Below are 17,019 nucleotides of genomic sequence, written 5' to 3'. Positions count from 1 at the left end.
AGGGCTAATGACCCTCCTGGATCTCTCCCTTCTTTGCCACTGCTCAGTCCTACTTGCTCTTTTATATTTTTGCTACTTGCCTGAGCTACCTATTCTTTCCCTTCTAGTGTCAGGCCCTCTAAATCTCTTCCTAGTTCTGAATAAACTCCTTCTTTTGTAGAGGCTTCAGGGTGTGACTGCATCCATCACCCAATCAGAATAGACTCTCTGGCCTACCTAATTGAAATGTCTTTGATTGATTCAAGGAGGTGTCCAAGCCTCTCAGACCTAGTGAGTAATGAAGCTGTATTTTCACCTGATAAATGTATCAGTGCTTAGCATCTTGTCACTTACTTTAAATGGGGTGGGGGTAGTTGATTGATTTAATCAAATCAACCCTAAGCCTTTTATATACACACATTTAACAATGATAAAGATATATGTTTCATTCTTTCTTTCATTAGGTATAATATGAATGTATTACTTCATACATGTATTATTTTATCTTATAACAGTCTATATTTATTATTTATAACTTGATATATTATAAATAATATGCATATGTACATATATACTTCTTTGTCTTTCTCTGTCTCTGTCTCTTTCTCTGCGTGTATGTGTGTGTATTTCATGGGTCATGTAAAAGTACCATAAACCAAAGATGTATCTCACTAAAAAAATGAGATTAATCACATACTAAGAACTTATGGATAGGCAACCTGAGTATTCCATTAAAAACAGAGGAAGGAATCTAATCCATTGGGTAGATCTTGAAGGGTATATAGAATGACATAGACAAGAATTTTATAGAATATGAATTCTTAGATTCATTCCAATATATCTAAGTGAAGAGTGTTTCCATTTCAATCCTATAGCCACTTTCCTCCACTCATACAACCAGCACTTTAGTTCAGGCCCTCATCATCATCTCTCACCTGGACAAATACAACTTCCCAACTGATCTCACTGCTTCAAAACTCCCACCACTCTACTCCATCCTATATACTGCTGCCAAAGTAAGTTTCCTTAAGCATAGATCTAATTATGTGACTCCCTCACTCAATCAACTTCAGTTGCTCCCCATTGACTCTAGGATAAAAATATAAATTCCTCCATTTAGCTTTCAAATCTCTATATAACCTAGCCCTGACCTATCTTTTCAGCTTTATTGGTCATTACTCCTATTCTCATCCTCTTCAATCTAGCCAAACTGGCCATCCTTCTGTTCTTCACACACTAGATTCTATCTTCCATCTCCATGTCTTTGCCATGGCTGTCCCACATACCACTAGTGCATTCTTTCCTCACCTCAACTTCATAGAAAATCTTCCTTTAATATGGACATTTATTATGCATGAAGTCTTTCCTAATTCTTTGGTCATTAGCAAGTACATACACACACACACACACACACACATATATATGTATATATGTGTGTGTATGTATTTGTATATACATACATTAAAGAATGAGAGGTAATAATTTAATTTCTGTGGAGATAATATTAGATTTGAAGTCCAGAAGACCTGTCCCTAATTTGCACTTTTTGACCAAGGGTGGGTTGATTAACCTCTCTATGCTTCAAGCCACTTACTAAGCCTCCATGTTATAGACAGATCATGAGTCTTGGTGGGAGACGCTCCCATATTGAAAGTTCCCTTACTGATAGACTCATAAGTCCTAGATGTACTCAAATACACACATCATATATTTTTATTAACAGAAGGTGCCAAACAGAGGAAAAAGGCATCCAGCCAAATGGAAAAATCTAGATAAAGTATTCAACCTAATTCTGTGGTATCTTAAATATGTCAGCCAATGACCCAACCTTTTACCTGTCATTTCACAAAGAAATACAAATAAATCTTGTCAAAATGAAATCGCTAGCCCTTTACCAAATTGGAATTATCTTGAAAGCTAATATTTTGTTAAGTGACATTTTTAAAAAAATTTTCATGGCTTGGCCTGTAAAAATAAGTCTCTGGGTATTGGGTACATGAACCATCTTAGGATTTATGGTATCTGGAAAAAGAAGAAAGAACCATAGATTTGTATAATTTTACTAGATAAGATGTATTGGACTGGTGGCAGCAGTAAAATGAAGGAAAAGCATGAAATTCTTCATAGTATTATATGAAAATTGTCAAGCTGTTGGGATATCCTCATCACCCATGAGTCAGCTCCAAATAAAGTGCATTTATATGAGAATTTTTCAGTTTCTTTGGACAGTAGCTTAGCTTTGTTGCAGTTTTAATGCTCCTCAAAATCATGTTTACTTTATCTTGTCAAAGAGTGTAGTAATAAAAGAATTGTAAATGCATCCTGTTTATCAGGATGTCTGTGTGTATTGGTTATCACTAGAGACATGGGTGGTTGTGTATTTTTCCCCCTAAAGAAATAGAAATGTCTTATTGCTACTTTTGATGAAAATACTAAGAATCATAAGTCAGCACAGGGGGATCTCCCTGCCACTTAGTACCATGTTTCTGATAAACAATGTTTTATGCCCCACAATTAAGGTATAGGTAATGGGCAATTATGCAGATGATGAATTAATTATATTTAAAACACAGGCCATTACAATCAATACTCCTCACATTTCAACTGCATTTTAGAATTAATAAATCTAATTAAAACTTTCAACAGGCAGTGATCTGTTGATACCACCTACCTGAAGAATCACAATTAACAGCTGTTTATGAATTACTCTGTTCTTGGGTGAGGATCATTTTCCGGTAAATGGTTGGGTAAATGGTTTATTAAGGAAACCTCTTTTTTAAGTCTTTATTTATGATAATATCCAGATTCACTATTTAATTCCCCACCCTGTATTTCTTCAAAAAGTGGTATATGCTAGATAGTTTAGACATGCCATGGCTTAAAAGGATTAGAATGATTGCTTCTAGGTTTCTAATGAAACTGCTTAGCTACCAAAGCTATGGTTTCTGGAGGTAGTACTTCTCTACATTTTCATGTTTGCAGACAGCTTTGTAAATGAAAAGAAACTGTAATCCTGCCAGTTGATTCTTAACTACTGCCACTATAAAAATAAAATACATTAAATTGACTAAGAAAATTTTATCAAATAGTTTTGATAAAAAAGTTTAAATTAAAAAACTTTAAAAACATTTTTAAAAATCAAGTATGATAAATAACTAATTCATGCCATGTATAATGTTGTAGACAGAATCAACACCCAAATATTCTGGAAAACAATTTTGAAATATGTAAGGAAGATCATTGAACTATTCATACCCTTTGACCCAGTCATCACAGTACTGTGCATTTAACCCATGGAGATCAATGACAGGAAGAAAGTTCCCATGTACAACAAAATATGCCTAGCAGTTCTCTCGGTAGCAAAGAACAAAATCAACCAACCAAAAACATACAATTAGACAGAAAGGGAGTACCCACTGAAGGGGGAATGGCCGAGCACATTGAGATATAGCTAAGTAATGGAATATATGGGAAAGTAACAGAATATAATGAAATACAAATATGAAAATCCTGAGAAACATAGAATGTCTTAGAATTTCCAGCTTCCTTTAAAGCTCAACTAAAGCGCCATTTCTAGTCTCTCTCTGCCTTTGCCTTTCCCTATGCCCCAACAAATTACTTTGTAATTAGAACCATAAAATCATCAAATCATAGATCCAGAGATAAAAGGGAATGCAGAGCCAATCTAATCTAGCTCCTCATTTTACAAATAAAAAAACTGAGGCACTGCAGGTTTAATGACTTATTCAAGGTCACACAAGTAGCAAGCATCAAAGGTGGGATTTTAACCTGTCTACTAAATATTATTTTGTATCTATTTTGAATATATGTATGTGTTTGTATACATATCTTCTTTGTCCCAATAGAACATAAGCCTTTTGAGCACAAAGATTGTTTTAATTTTTCATTTTTCTATCTAGTCCTTAGTATGGTATTTTGAGTATAGTAGGTTGATTCATTGCACTAATTGATGTAGAGTGAAGACAGCAGAACCAATACAACAATATACACAATGACTACAATAGTTGGCAAGATAACAATGCTAAAGTACAAAGTATTCCTCACCATGCCCCATCTTGGTCCCAGAGAGTAGAAGAGATATCATACATACCTTCCTTCTTTCCATATAGAGATGGAGGACCAAGAGTATGGCATGATGTTCATACTATCAGATGTGATCATTGTATCAATTGGGTTTTGTTCAAATGTTTGTTAGTAGCAGAAATAAGTAGGGGATGGAGCCTACTAGAAAATGATTCTGAAGTTTTAAAAGGGGGTGGGGAGAAGAAATTAGCATTTTTTAAAAAAAGAAACCAGCCAGTTGGAGGATTCTCATTGGCCATCTGGGGTTCCCAATCCTGACTCTGAGGACTATGAAGACTGATCCAAATGCTCCAATTTGGGGAATGTCATGAACTAGGAATCAGAAAAGCTAGGTTTTGGTCCTTGCCTTCTTTCCTCCTCTCTGTCAACCTTGTGCTCCTTTCATTCTCAGTTTAAGGGTAATCCCCTGGAAGCTTTTCCGATCTATTGCTGCTAGTGTTCTTCCCCTCCCCCCTCCAAATCACTTTTTATTAGACTTTTTAAAATTAAATTTCTCATTAATTCATCATGTGATCTTAAGCAAGTGAATTTGGTTTCCTGGATTTGGTTTCCAAATCCATCAAATGAGAAGGCTGGACCAAATGACCTCCAAAGTACCTTCTACCTCTAACATATTTTGATTTTATGAACACTCAATTGGACCCCAAAACACTCAGGTTCAAGACTAGTTTTGGTTATAAGTAGGGAAATGAAAGCTATGGACATGAGGAAATAGAGTGTGGGGACTGATTGGCCTGATCTACCCACAAATAATTTGCTAATGGATAAATGATTTAACTGTGAAAGGGGGATGACTCCTAGAATGCATAATTATTGTCTTAATCACATGGCTATAAGGGAGTTCATTTATTAAGCAAAATCCAATCTTCCTGCTAGGCTTGTCTGATACTAGTAGGTTTCCCATTTCTTCTATGATTTAGTTCATCTATGAGATATTAAAGTATCAGGATCATGTTTTTTGTTTATTTTGTTTTTTCTTGACAACTAGGTTAATACTTGAGGTTACATTTTCAAGAACATATTACCAATGTGGTTATATATCAAAAAGTTCGATCAAGGCTTTCACTGGAAAAAACAACAACAACAACAACAACAATTCCTGCTATCTCATTTTGGTTCAGATATAAAAAGACCTTGTTCATTTGTAGATAGCAGTCCCATAGGATAGGGGTCTTGTTCATTTGTTCTGAATTTATTTAGTGCCTACTAAGTTTCCAGCCCTGTTCTAGGTTTTATAGGGAATACGAAGAGGATAAAGACCTGACCCCTGTCCTTTAGGAGTTTACAATAGAATTTTCTGCTGTGTGGAGCACTTAATTCAGGGTTACAATCAATGACTGTTAAGTATTATGTCACAGTGTATTTTTAGCGTTCTCATTCAGGAGAAAATGGAAAACAAAATGCATTCCAGTAAGCCTGAAAAATATCTCCTGATCTCTGATTTCTTAGAACTTTCATAACGCTTAGTTAGTAAGGCACATGACACAGAATTAGGTGCTAGTCTGTCCTTTGGTGTATCTTAAGTTTCTCACTAGTGAATCTTTTCTCTTCCTAGGTAGATTGTCATTGAACAGCCTTTTGCTAGGTGTTCTAGTGAATAGAAAACAGGGTAACATAATCACAAAGTCAGAGTGGAAAGAGACTTCAGAGGACATTTAGTCCAAATGGTGTTTGAATAAGAATATATAATATACCAGACAAACCCTCAAAGGGGGAGAGGGGGAGTGCTATAGAGGGGAAAACAATGGATTTGGAATCACTAAGACCTGGGTTTGAATTCCATTTTGGACTCATAATAGCTATTCGATCCTAGACAATTACCTTCACCTTGCTTAGCCTCAGTCTCTTCATCTATATGGTGTGGATTGTAGTGAAGATAAAGGAGATAAAGTGCTTCACAACATTACATTGCTTTAAATAGCAGTAATTCTTTTTCGTCTTCATGAAGTCATGCTCTTAGTGATCTCATTTACTTTTTGTTTGTTTGTTTTTTTGTGTTTTTTCCGGGCAATGAGGATTAAGTGTCTTGCCCATGGTCACACAGCTAGTAACTGTCAAGTGTCTGAGGCCTGATTTGAACTCAGGTCCTCCTGAATTCAGGGCTGGCGCTTTATCCACTGTGCCACTTAGCTGCAACTCTGACCTCATTTGCTTTTTAAAAATGTTCATTACCTATTGTTTTGATAATTTGAAATGTTAGAATTTGGCCAGAAATTGAAATCAAGCTCCCCGGCCAATAGTTGCAGATCATTATCTTACTTATTTTGAAAACTAGGATATTTGACTTCTAGTCCTTTAGTAGTTGTCTTGTTCTCTATGATCTTAGCACAGTGCCTGACTCCAAGTAGGAGCTTAATAAACATTGATTGACTGATTGATCTTTCAAGTCATGGACAGTGGTTCATTTGTTATATGTGTGGCTGCTTCAGCACCCTGGGATGGAGTTGATATGGGGCTTTTGAACTTATCAAGGGCAGCTTATTACCTATCTTGGGTACAGTGGCACATAGAAGGTCCTTAGTAAATGCTTGTTGATTGATTGTGTGTAATTTAAGATTCTAAATGTGGATTCTAATCTGTTCCCCCAGTTTTGGGGGAAACTGACTAAAATCACTGATAAAACGAGTTTACGTTTTTAAGGGTTTATTGGAAAATAGAAAGAAAAAGATTGAGAACAGAATTCCAACAGCCTGGTATTCCTATCTTTCCTCAAATTTCCTGTGAAGTCCTCTGCCGCCACCACCACCAAGTCAGGAACCCAAAAGGGCAAGAGCTCTCTGCACAGGCTCCCTCTCCTCCTTCCTGTCTCCTCCCAGAAAATAGGATGCTCCTCAAGTTGATTGGCTGGTAGCCTTGATAGATAGCACCCATGAGCTAACGTCATTTCCTGACGCCAAGGAAAAGCCACAATGCCTCTGAGGCATTTTCCTCATGGTGAAGCTTTCCCACAGCAAGTCTCCAGTAGGTGGCATCATTCCAATCATTACAATTGTATGTTAACTCCCTTTTAGCCCCTTAGTTCCTTTTATCAACCAAAGATGATTGTTCTTGGAAGAAAAAAAATAGAAGAAAAAATCCATAGAGTAGTTCTGACCTCTCTTTGTTGATCATTACCATGATTCCATTCACCCTAAGCAGTAGCTCTCTCCCTTCATTGAACCTCCTTCTTTACCCCTAACATACCTTAGTAGACAAAAGAAAACAAAAATTATTTTTGTTGCCATTAGCATTTTGAGACAGACTCAAACTTTAGAGTTCCTAAGACTCTCCACAGGATTATGCCACCATTTATGTATTCAGCCTCCAGTTTTAAAATTCTTCTTTTCATCTTTTCTCCTTGATTTTTAAAATGTCTAACTTGGCCAATGAGTTGCTTTGAAGTCGTAGCAGTCTTTTCAGACAACTCTCCTTTTTCTTCCTCAGGATAACTGTTTCTTTTTTGCCTTAGAAATTTCAGTCTTGAGAACTTCTCGTTCCTCCTGGTCTGATTTCCTCTGTAGAATTTTATTCTGTAGAATCCTACACATTCCTTCCTTGAACTCTTTTAAATATGGTCTCTCCAAATCTTGGGCAAATACCTATCAATGACAGGATTTTCTCACCTCCATCAGAAATTTGAAGATGGAGTGCTCCCATCCCTCTGCTTCACCTGCCACCCCCTGTCAAGATTCCTATTTTTTTCTCACCAGCAACTATTGGTGAGAATCAGATACAGAACAGAATTTTCTGTCATTGGTTCCTCCACCTTTCAAAACATGAAATTATCAGTAAAGCAAATTAATAGATTATAAGATGTTTTGCTTTGGGCAGAGAAATAATAGTCTGGCCAACTGAAGTCCATCATTACTCTTTGTTAAGTCTCTGTGTCAAACATCTGATCTGATTCCCAAATTCCCTTGGGTATTTACACTTTCCAGGCAGTATGCTTTATACACCAAATGACAACATTGCTTCTGTTCTAACTTCCATTCATTTTCAGCCAAATGTTCTCCATCACACTTCCTTGTTCTGATCCTGAATTTATAACACACACACAAACACACGTATACATATACACATATATACACATGTATACATACACATATATGAAGAAATATATTTAAATATATATTTGTATATGTATATATATAGCAAAATGAACCAAAATAACATTATATATATATGTATATGTGTGTATATATAAATGTATTTATATAATGTGATTTTGGTTCTCCTTCTAGCTTCTCTTTTTTTTTTTTTTGAATAAGGTAAACCCTTAAGAAACCATATTATAGTCATGGATCTTACCCCACAAACTCACAGTTATACCTTCTTACCTTAGGTTCTCTAGCTTACCTTGTCTGTTCACCCTACTTTGTACATTAGCATCTTGACATCTGAGTCCATGGGTCTTCTTGCTACTCTTTTCTTGGATTTTTTTTTCTTTTCTGAATTTTTGGGCATTTCTACTGCTATTTTTATGTTATAGCTAATCTCTAAGGTATCCAGCTTGGCAGATCTAAGTAGGCAGTCTTCTCCCCCTCTCCTTTTCAGTTAATAACCCTTTTGATCAGATTTGCAAGATTGCAAGCAAATATATCCTTTTTTTGTTTTTATATAACTTCATTTCTGATTATACTCTTATCATTGCCCCTCTTCTCCATTCTTCTGTCTAGAAAACCTTCTCTTATAACAAAGAATTTCTTAGAAGAATGGGAATAAGCTTGGTCTTAATAATTAATTGGCCGCCATAAAGCACAATGGATAGAACTTTGGGCCTAGACTCAGGAAAATCTGGGTTCAAATCTGACATCAGACACTTATTACCTGTGTGACCTTGAGCAAATCACTTAATCTCTATTTGACTTGGCTTCTTCAACTATAAAATGGGGATAATAATAGTGCCTACCTCCAAGAATTATTGTGAGAGTGTAATGAGATAATAATTGTAAAATGATCAACACAGTGCCAGGCACATAACAAGTACTATATAAATATTAGCTATTATTATGATTAATTACCCAGAGTTCAAATTTGATTGTTTTATTGTTGTTCTTTCACTAATATAGTTGTAGTCATTGTTTACATTTTTTATTTGTTCTACTTCTCTCTGTATTAGTCTATACATCTTATTCTTCTCTAAATTCTTCATATTCATTATTTGTTATAATATACCAATATTCTGTTATATGTATGTACTATGAATTATTTATTCCCCAATAAATGGGCAGCTGCTTTCTTTGAAGATTTTTGTTAGAACAAAATGTGCTGCTATTAATATTTTGGTCTTTGTGAGACCTTTTCTTTCTGTATTTGATCTTTTTAGGAGTATATGCTAAGTAGTTGCATCTCTGGGTCAAAGAATATCATCATTTTAAAGCATAATTCCAAACTGCTTTCAAGAGTGGTGAGACCCTGATAGGTCTATATCCCAAAGAGATCATTAAAAAGGGAAAAGGACCCACATGTACAAAAAAATATTTATAGCTACTCTTTTTGTGGTAGCAAAGAATGGAAAATGGAGGGGATGCCCATTAATTGGGGGAATGGATAAACAAGTTGTGGTATATGAATGTAATAGAATACTATTGAGCTATAAGAAATGATAAGTAGATGGATTTCAGAAGAACCTGGAAAGACTTATGCAGATTGATGCTGAGTGAAATGAGCAGAACCAAGAGAACATTGTACATAGTATCAACAACATTTTGTAATGATCACCTGTGATAGACTTAACTCTTCTCAGCAATACAAGGATCCAAGACAATGTCAAAAGACCCATGGTGGAAAATGCTGTCCAAATTCAGAAAAAGTACCATGGAGTCTGAATGCCGATTGAAGCATACTATTTTCACTTTTGTTGTTGCTTTTTTGTTATTGTTTTTGTTTATTCTTTCTTGCATTTTTCCCTTCTGTTCTGATAAGTGTGGAAATATTTTTAACTTGATTGTAACGTATAACCTGTATCAAATTGCTTGCTAACCTTGGGAAGAGGGATGGAAGACAGGGTGGGAGAAAAATTTAGAACTTGAAAAATATCTTTACATGTAATTGAGAAAAATTTAAAATAAAATTTAAAAAAGAATGGTGAAACCAATTCATAGTTCTACCAAGAGTATATACCTACATCTCTCTTTGTGCAGTCCCTCCAACATTTACTATATGCTTTTTTCATCCTTCATTATTTCCTAGATATGAGGTGAAACTTCAGAGACATTTTGATTTCCATTTCTATATTAGTGATGTAGAGCAGAGTTTCATACATTTGCTAATACTGTGCAATTTTTCTTTTGAGAACTATTTGTTCATATGCTTCAATTATTTGTCCATTGGAAAATGTTCTCATTTTAAGGTTTATGTTAATTCTTTGTATATCTTGCCTCTCAGAACCTGATCAGAGATATTTGGTACAAATATTTTTCCTTCTCAATAGCTTTCCTTTGTATTATCCTATCTGCATTGCTTTCTTGATTCATGTAATTAAGCTTATCTATTCTATCTTTTATGACTCAGGAAAATGAATTTTTTTTTCTTCTTTCTTTCTTTTTTCTTTTTTGCAGAGCAATGGGGCTTAAGTGACTTGCCCAGGGTCACACAGCTAGTAAGTGTCAAGTGTCTGAGGCCACATTTGAACTCAGGTCCTCCTGAATCCAGGGCCGGTGCTTTATCTACTGTCCCACCTAGCTGCCCTGAAAATGAATTTTTACTAGCCCTTGTTAGCCTATTTCATCATTGGCCAACAGTTCTGGTCATTCCTACATTTTAAACTTTGGTTCAGAAACTAAAACGTGTCGACAGAGACACCTTCTTTTTGATCAGCTATCTTTCTTTTTGGATGATCTTGACTTTGACTAGTAACAATGATGAAAACACTGCCTATGCTCCTAAGTTTTATAGTGCTTGATTTTGTTCAACACTTTACAATATTAGCCCTTGCTCAAAAAACTTTGTAGTCTAGTTGAAGAAATAATATCTTATCTGAATTGAAGACTGAAAATTTTTGAAAAAAAAGATAATAAAAACCAAGTCAGCATAGTATAAACTGTGAGTTCTATAAGAATCTAAAGAAAGAACAATCAACATATAGTGGAAGAGTTAGGGAAACATTCATAGAAGGGGTTGAACTTAAGCCATGCCTTGAAAAATGAGCAGTATTGGTTAGAGAGAACAGAATGTGGGGTAGCTATCACCTCTTCATAAACAAAAAGAATATCATTGCTCCATCCACTGATGGAGCACTGATTTTACTGATCAAATGACAAATTGCCCTGATAAATCTAGACACATAATGGCCATAGCATGGAACAGAGCATGCTCCCCCCAAAAATGAAATATCAGCTACTTAATAGAAAAATACTAATGAATTGCCTTCCTCACCCCCGGTATATTAAACAACCAACAAAGAGACCACTGGGAAAGTACCAGCTACAGAATTTTTTCCTCCAAGTTTGCTTGTATATTTCTTTACAAGTTCCATCTTGGTTCCAAAAGCAACCCTTCTTGAAAAATAGAAAGTCTTGATTTTTTTCCCCTTAGCCAAGTGCTACAATCTTGTTCTGGGCGTATGTTTAAATGAAAAGAACGGGTCAGGAATAACACAAAGTAATTTAAAGGCCTTGCACCACAATATGTGGGATTGCCCACAGCTACACCTTGCAATCACCCAATTCATATTTTAGGTCCTGACATGAGAGTTCATAGTATTTTACAATTCTATGTTCCATGTCAGTGGCTGACTGTGGAGCTGAATATCAGTCCTATTTAAATCTGCAAGAAAATAGCTTCAGGTGACATAACCTTTCATGTAGTACCACTGTGTACATATACAAATAATTGAGGCTCTTGACCCTGTCTATGCACATACAACTGTAAGTACAAACTTGACATTTTGATTCTGCTTGTAGCCTTTCTCGTTGTTATTTTCTGTTTCAATAATCCATTGCAGGTAGAAAAATGAAGGAAGGAAGCATGAATGATTAATGCTGTCAAGCTAAAATAATGTATTTAGAAAAATCTATAAATCTGTTATTTGTGGCATTTTAAAACCGAACACGACGGTCCTCGGTGCCAGTCAGACTATTTTACAGTAGATAAATGTAAGCGCTTCACAGCAGAATGGCAGGAGAACCTCCTGACCCCCCATCGGCTGGGCCCGGGACTTAGAGGGTCAGTGGGAACTTTCAGCTACAAATGAATATTTAGCACAAGTCAAATATTCATGAGTGCTTATGAATATTTATTGTCAGTCTATAAATATTACAAGGTGTAGTTGATTCATTTCAGGGGGTGGGGTGGGGAAAGGAAAGGGCTTGTTTTGCATCTCAATATTTTGATTTCTCCACCAACTGGGCTCTCCAAGGTGCCAGGGAGGCCAGTTCCTGGCCACCTGGCTGGCTGCCTCTTACTCTAGGCTGGGACTTATTGCATTTGGCCCTGCTGTGGAGTTGTAACTTTATAAAATTTGATTCAGTGGGAGCTTTCTCTTGCAACTCTCTATCACCTGTGCATGCTGATCCATTGAACACAACAGACTAAGGATAGAGAGATGGGATGACATCTTTTTCCCCTATGAAAAATGCAAGGGTTATTTATTAAGAGCTCCCTCTAGAAGTGTGTAGTAAGGTAGTGTTCTGACTTACCTGATCTCCATTTTCACCTTCTACCCCCCACCCCACCCCCGCGGATGACAATCAAGTGGTCATTACAAACTCATGCTTATCAACAAAACATTCTCTTTAAAATCACCAAAGGACCATTCATGTCAAAAAGTTGTTTTCTCACCTGAATGGCATATGGACTACATCCCATTGCTTTACTATATCACCACCAATATCTATACCATTTTACTTAAAGTCAGCCCAGTTGGTAGTCATGTATTGAGCAGACATTCAAGTCACCTGGAATTCAACTGAATTAATCAGATATCAATGCAATTGTTTCACTGTTTCTGTAAAACCTACATTGGGAGCACTGCTATCAAATTTCTACTGATAAGAAAATCATGTAAATGATCACGGGTGTTTGCAGATTAAAAAATAATTAGAGCCTGATCCATGGCAGCAGCAAATGCCACCCGAAATCACAGGTTTGGAGTGTTTGGGGTAATGCATATTGTGAGTGTCTGTGCCCTGGGAGAGGTGTGAGTTCACAGTTTTAGGAGAAAGTTGGCTTATCAGGAAGATGGAGCTCAATTATGGTGAAGAGATATCATTTGCTTACAATATTTTCAGTCTCTCTCAATGTCCTAGAGGTTATGAGATCACAGTTCCATGCTGTCACTCAGGGGGAAGAAGTCTCCTCTGTTTCCCAATACTCAGAGAAAATATACTGAGTTTCAACCACAGAAATAACCATTGGTTAGTTAAGAAAGATTGTGGTTGCTTTGTGGCATTGAGAAGCATTGATATAAACCATATTCCCTCTATTCTTAAAGTCTGGAGTAATGACCATCCCAGAAGTTAGAGCTCATCATATTACAGTGAATCTACAGTATTTTCATCTCTGCTCCTACCAACATCCCCTGCCTTTTTCTGCCCCAATCTATACTTGGGACTGTTTTGTAATTATAGTGCCTAACACATAGTAGACACTTAAATATTTTATTGGGGAAAAAAGGAATTGGGAAAGTTTGTCTTTGGATTGTTCTACTGCTTCCTTTTTAGTGCCTCAATTCCCTCTCCTCTGATCCCTTGTCCCAGATACTTATCTGTCTTATTCCCAGATGGTCTTGAAATTCAATAGATATTATATATGTATATGTATGTGTATATATGTGTGTATGTGTATATATGTATATACATACACACACATACATACACACACACACACACACACACACACACACACACATATATATATATATATATATATATATATATATATATATATATATATATAATATATAAACTGGAGATGAGGGGAGTGGCTCTTCAATATCCTCCCATTGTATCCCAGAAGTAATCATTGTTAACAAAACTGGTCCAGCTCTCTGAATTAAATTAGGTCAATTTTACCTTTCTATTTCCTTCCTTCTTACATTTTCTTCATTCTACTAATTCCCATTCTCCTTTCCCCTCCCCTCTCCTCTTTCTCTTCCCTACTTCCTCTACCATTTTATTTTATTCTTTGTTTTTTCCTTTTCTCTTCCACCAGGACATTTTTTAATTCCTTCCCAAGGTCTTTTGCATGAGAAGTTTCTTGCGTGTTAGGCTGGGCAGATGGTTCTTTACTCTTCTACTAACCCAATTCAATTATTCTTTATATACATGACTCCCTCTGAATAACAGGTGAGCACCAAAATCATCACAATATCATATATATGAATCTGGGCAAAAAAGAGAAAATGGATTCTAATCCAGTTTGTATTTTTCCATTAGTAAAAGCCTACAGACATCCAATTGGTTTGAAGATGTTTCTTTCACTCAGGTACCCAGCTTGAATAATTTAAAATTAACTCAACTTCTTTAGCATAAAAAGTAATGGCTCTGTCAGAGCCAAAGTGCAGAATACTAATTTAGGATTTTAAATACTAATTCTAAATAAATGGAGGTGCCATTAAGAGAAAGGGTTTTTATAATAATTATTATTTTTCTGAGCTAGAGAAGGTATACCTTGAATTAGTGGGAATCATTAAAGTTACTTCTTCAGTGAACTTGGCCTTAGAGATGCCACAATCCAAAAAGAGCTTGAAAAACAGTGTTTTTGTAGGAACTCATCTGTGGAGAGCTAACATGTTCCTACTGAAAAGTTTATAAAAGACATGTTTTCTCCCTTTGCAAATTCTTACTCATTGTTAGGACCATATATCTCCCAGGCTGATTTGGGCTAGGTTTGTGAGTATTACTGCAGAATTCTGGTGAGCCCATGCTCACCTATTCAAGGCTTTAGGAAATTAGGTCTTAAAGAAACCAGGAGGTTGAAAGACTATAGCCACCTAGCCCCTTTTTATGTTGAGTATTTATGGGAGAATCATAATTTTTAATTTTTAAAAATAAATTATTATTTATTTATTTTAACATTCTTTTCTTTTTAAATGGTGTTCCAATTTCTTTCCCTTCCTGTAAACCTTCCACTACCCACTGAGCAGGCAAGAAAAATAGTCTCAATTATACATGTGAAATCTAAAAAATCATTTCCATATTAGCCATAATCACACAAAAATAAAGTGAGGAAATTATACTTCAATTTACATTCAGAGTTCATTAGTTCTCTCTCTAGAGGTAGATTGGATTTTTTCATCATGATTCTTTTGGAATTGTCTTGGATCATTGAATTGATCAGAGTAGCCAAGTCTTTCACAGTTGATTATCATTACAACATTGCTTTTAAAGTGCATAGTGATCTCCTGGTTCTTTTCATTTAACTTTGCATCAGTTGATATGTTTTGCCATGTTTTTTCCAAAACCACTGTCCTCATAATTTCCCATATACTAGTATTCCATCACAATCATATGCCAAAACTTGTTCAGTCATTCCTCAATGATCATACCATCAATTTCCAATTCTCTGTCACTACAAAAAGAACTGCTAAAATATATTTTGTACATACAAGTCCTTTTTCCTTTTTCTGTGATCTCTAGGTACAGACCTAGTACTGGTGTTACTGGGTAAAGGGTATGTATACACAGTTTTATAACCCTTTGGGTACATTTGCAAATTGTTCTCCTGAAGACACAACTCCACCAACAATTTCTTGGTATAATTATTTTTCCCTCATCTCCTCCTGCATTTGTCATTTCTGTTGTGTGAAGTGGTACTTCAGAGTTATTTTAAGTTGTATTTCACTAATAAATGGTGATTCAGAGAATTTTTTAATATGACTATAGATAGGTTTGATTTCTTATTCTGAAAATTGTCTTCTTATACCCTTTGCCCATTCATCAATTGGGGAATGGCTGTTATTTTATAAATTTGACTCGGTTTCCTATATATTTGAGAAATGAAACCTATATCATAGAAATTTTCTGTAAACACTTTTGATATTACTTCATTGTCTATGGTAACTTTTAGCAAAATGAAGTTTCCCTGGTGATCTTTTAAAATTAGACCTGTTTTTGCTTTTGCTTTGTTTGAGACCATGATTGCTACCTCTGCCTTTTTTTTTTTTACTTCAGCTGGAGCATAATAGAGTTTGCTCTAGACCTTTATTTTAACCCTGTGTGCATCCTTCTGTTTCATGTGGGTTGTAATCCAATATGCTATCTACTCCCATTATATGACTGAGCTCATTCCATTCACATTCACAGTTATGATTACTGTGTATTTACCTCTATCCTATTTTTTTCTGTTTCTCCTCTCTCTTTTTATCCTATCCCTTTTCAAAAGTCTGTTTTGCTTCTGACCATTACCTCCCTTAATAACCACTTTCCCTTTTATCATTGCTCCCCCATATCTCTTATTGCTCCTCCCTTCCTGTTTCCCTTTTGGACAAGACAGATTTCTACACCCAACTGTGTGTGTGTGTGTGTGTATTCTTCCTTCTTTGAACCAATTCCAATGAGTGTGAGGTTCAAGTATTGCCCTCCCCTCTCCTTTATTTCTTCCTCCAGTATAAAAGCTTTTCTTTGTTCACTTAATTAATGTGAGAAAAATTTTCCCATTTTACTTCTCCTAGTGCATTTCTCTTTCCCACACCTTTTTTTCAAGATCACCCCAACATAATCTACTCACAGTCATGCCCTCTGTCTATATAAACTCCTTCTAACTGCCCTAATGATGATAATGTTTTTTTAGGAGTTACTTGTGTCATTTTCCCATAAAGGAATACAAACAGTTTAACTATGTTAAATTCCTTATATTATTCTTTCATGTTTATTTATTTATTCTTCTCTTAAGTTTTTTGTTTAAATGTCAATTAGCTCTGGTCTTTTCATCAGGAATATTTGGAAGTCCTCTATTTCTTTAAATGTCTATTTTTTCCCCTGAAGGATTAAACTCAGTTTTGCTGGGTAGGTTATT

The sequence above is a fragment of the Dromiciops gliroides genome, chromosome 2 (assembly GCF_019393635.1).
Source record: "Dromiciops gliroides isolate mDroGli1 chromosome 2, mDroGli1.pri, whole genome shotgun sequence".
NCBI classification, from domain to species: Eukaryota; Metazoa; Chordata; class Mammalia; order Microbiotheria; family Microbiotheriidae; genus Dromiciops; species Dromiciops gliroides.
The sequence above is the reverse complement of the archived record's forward strand: the minus strand, read 5'-3'. Positions refer to the sequence as shown.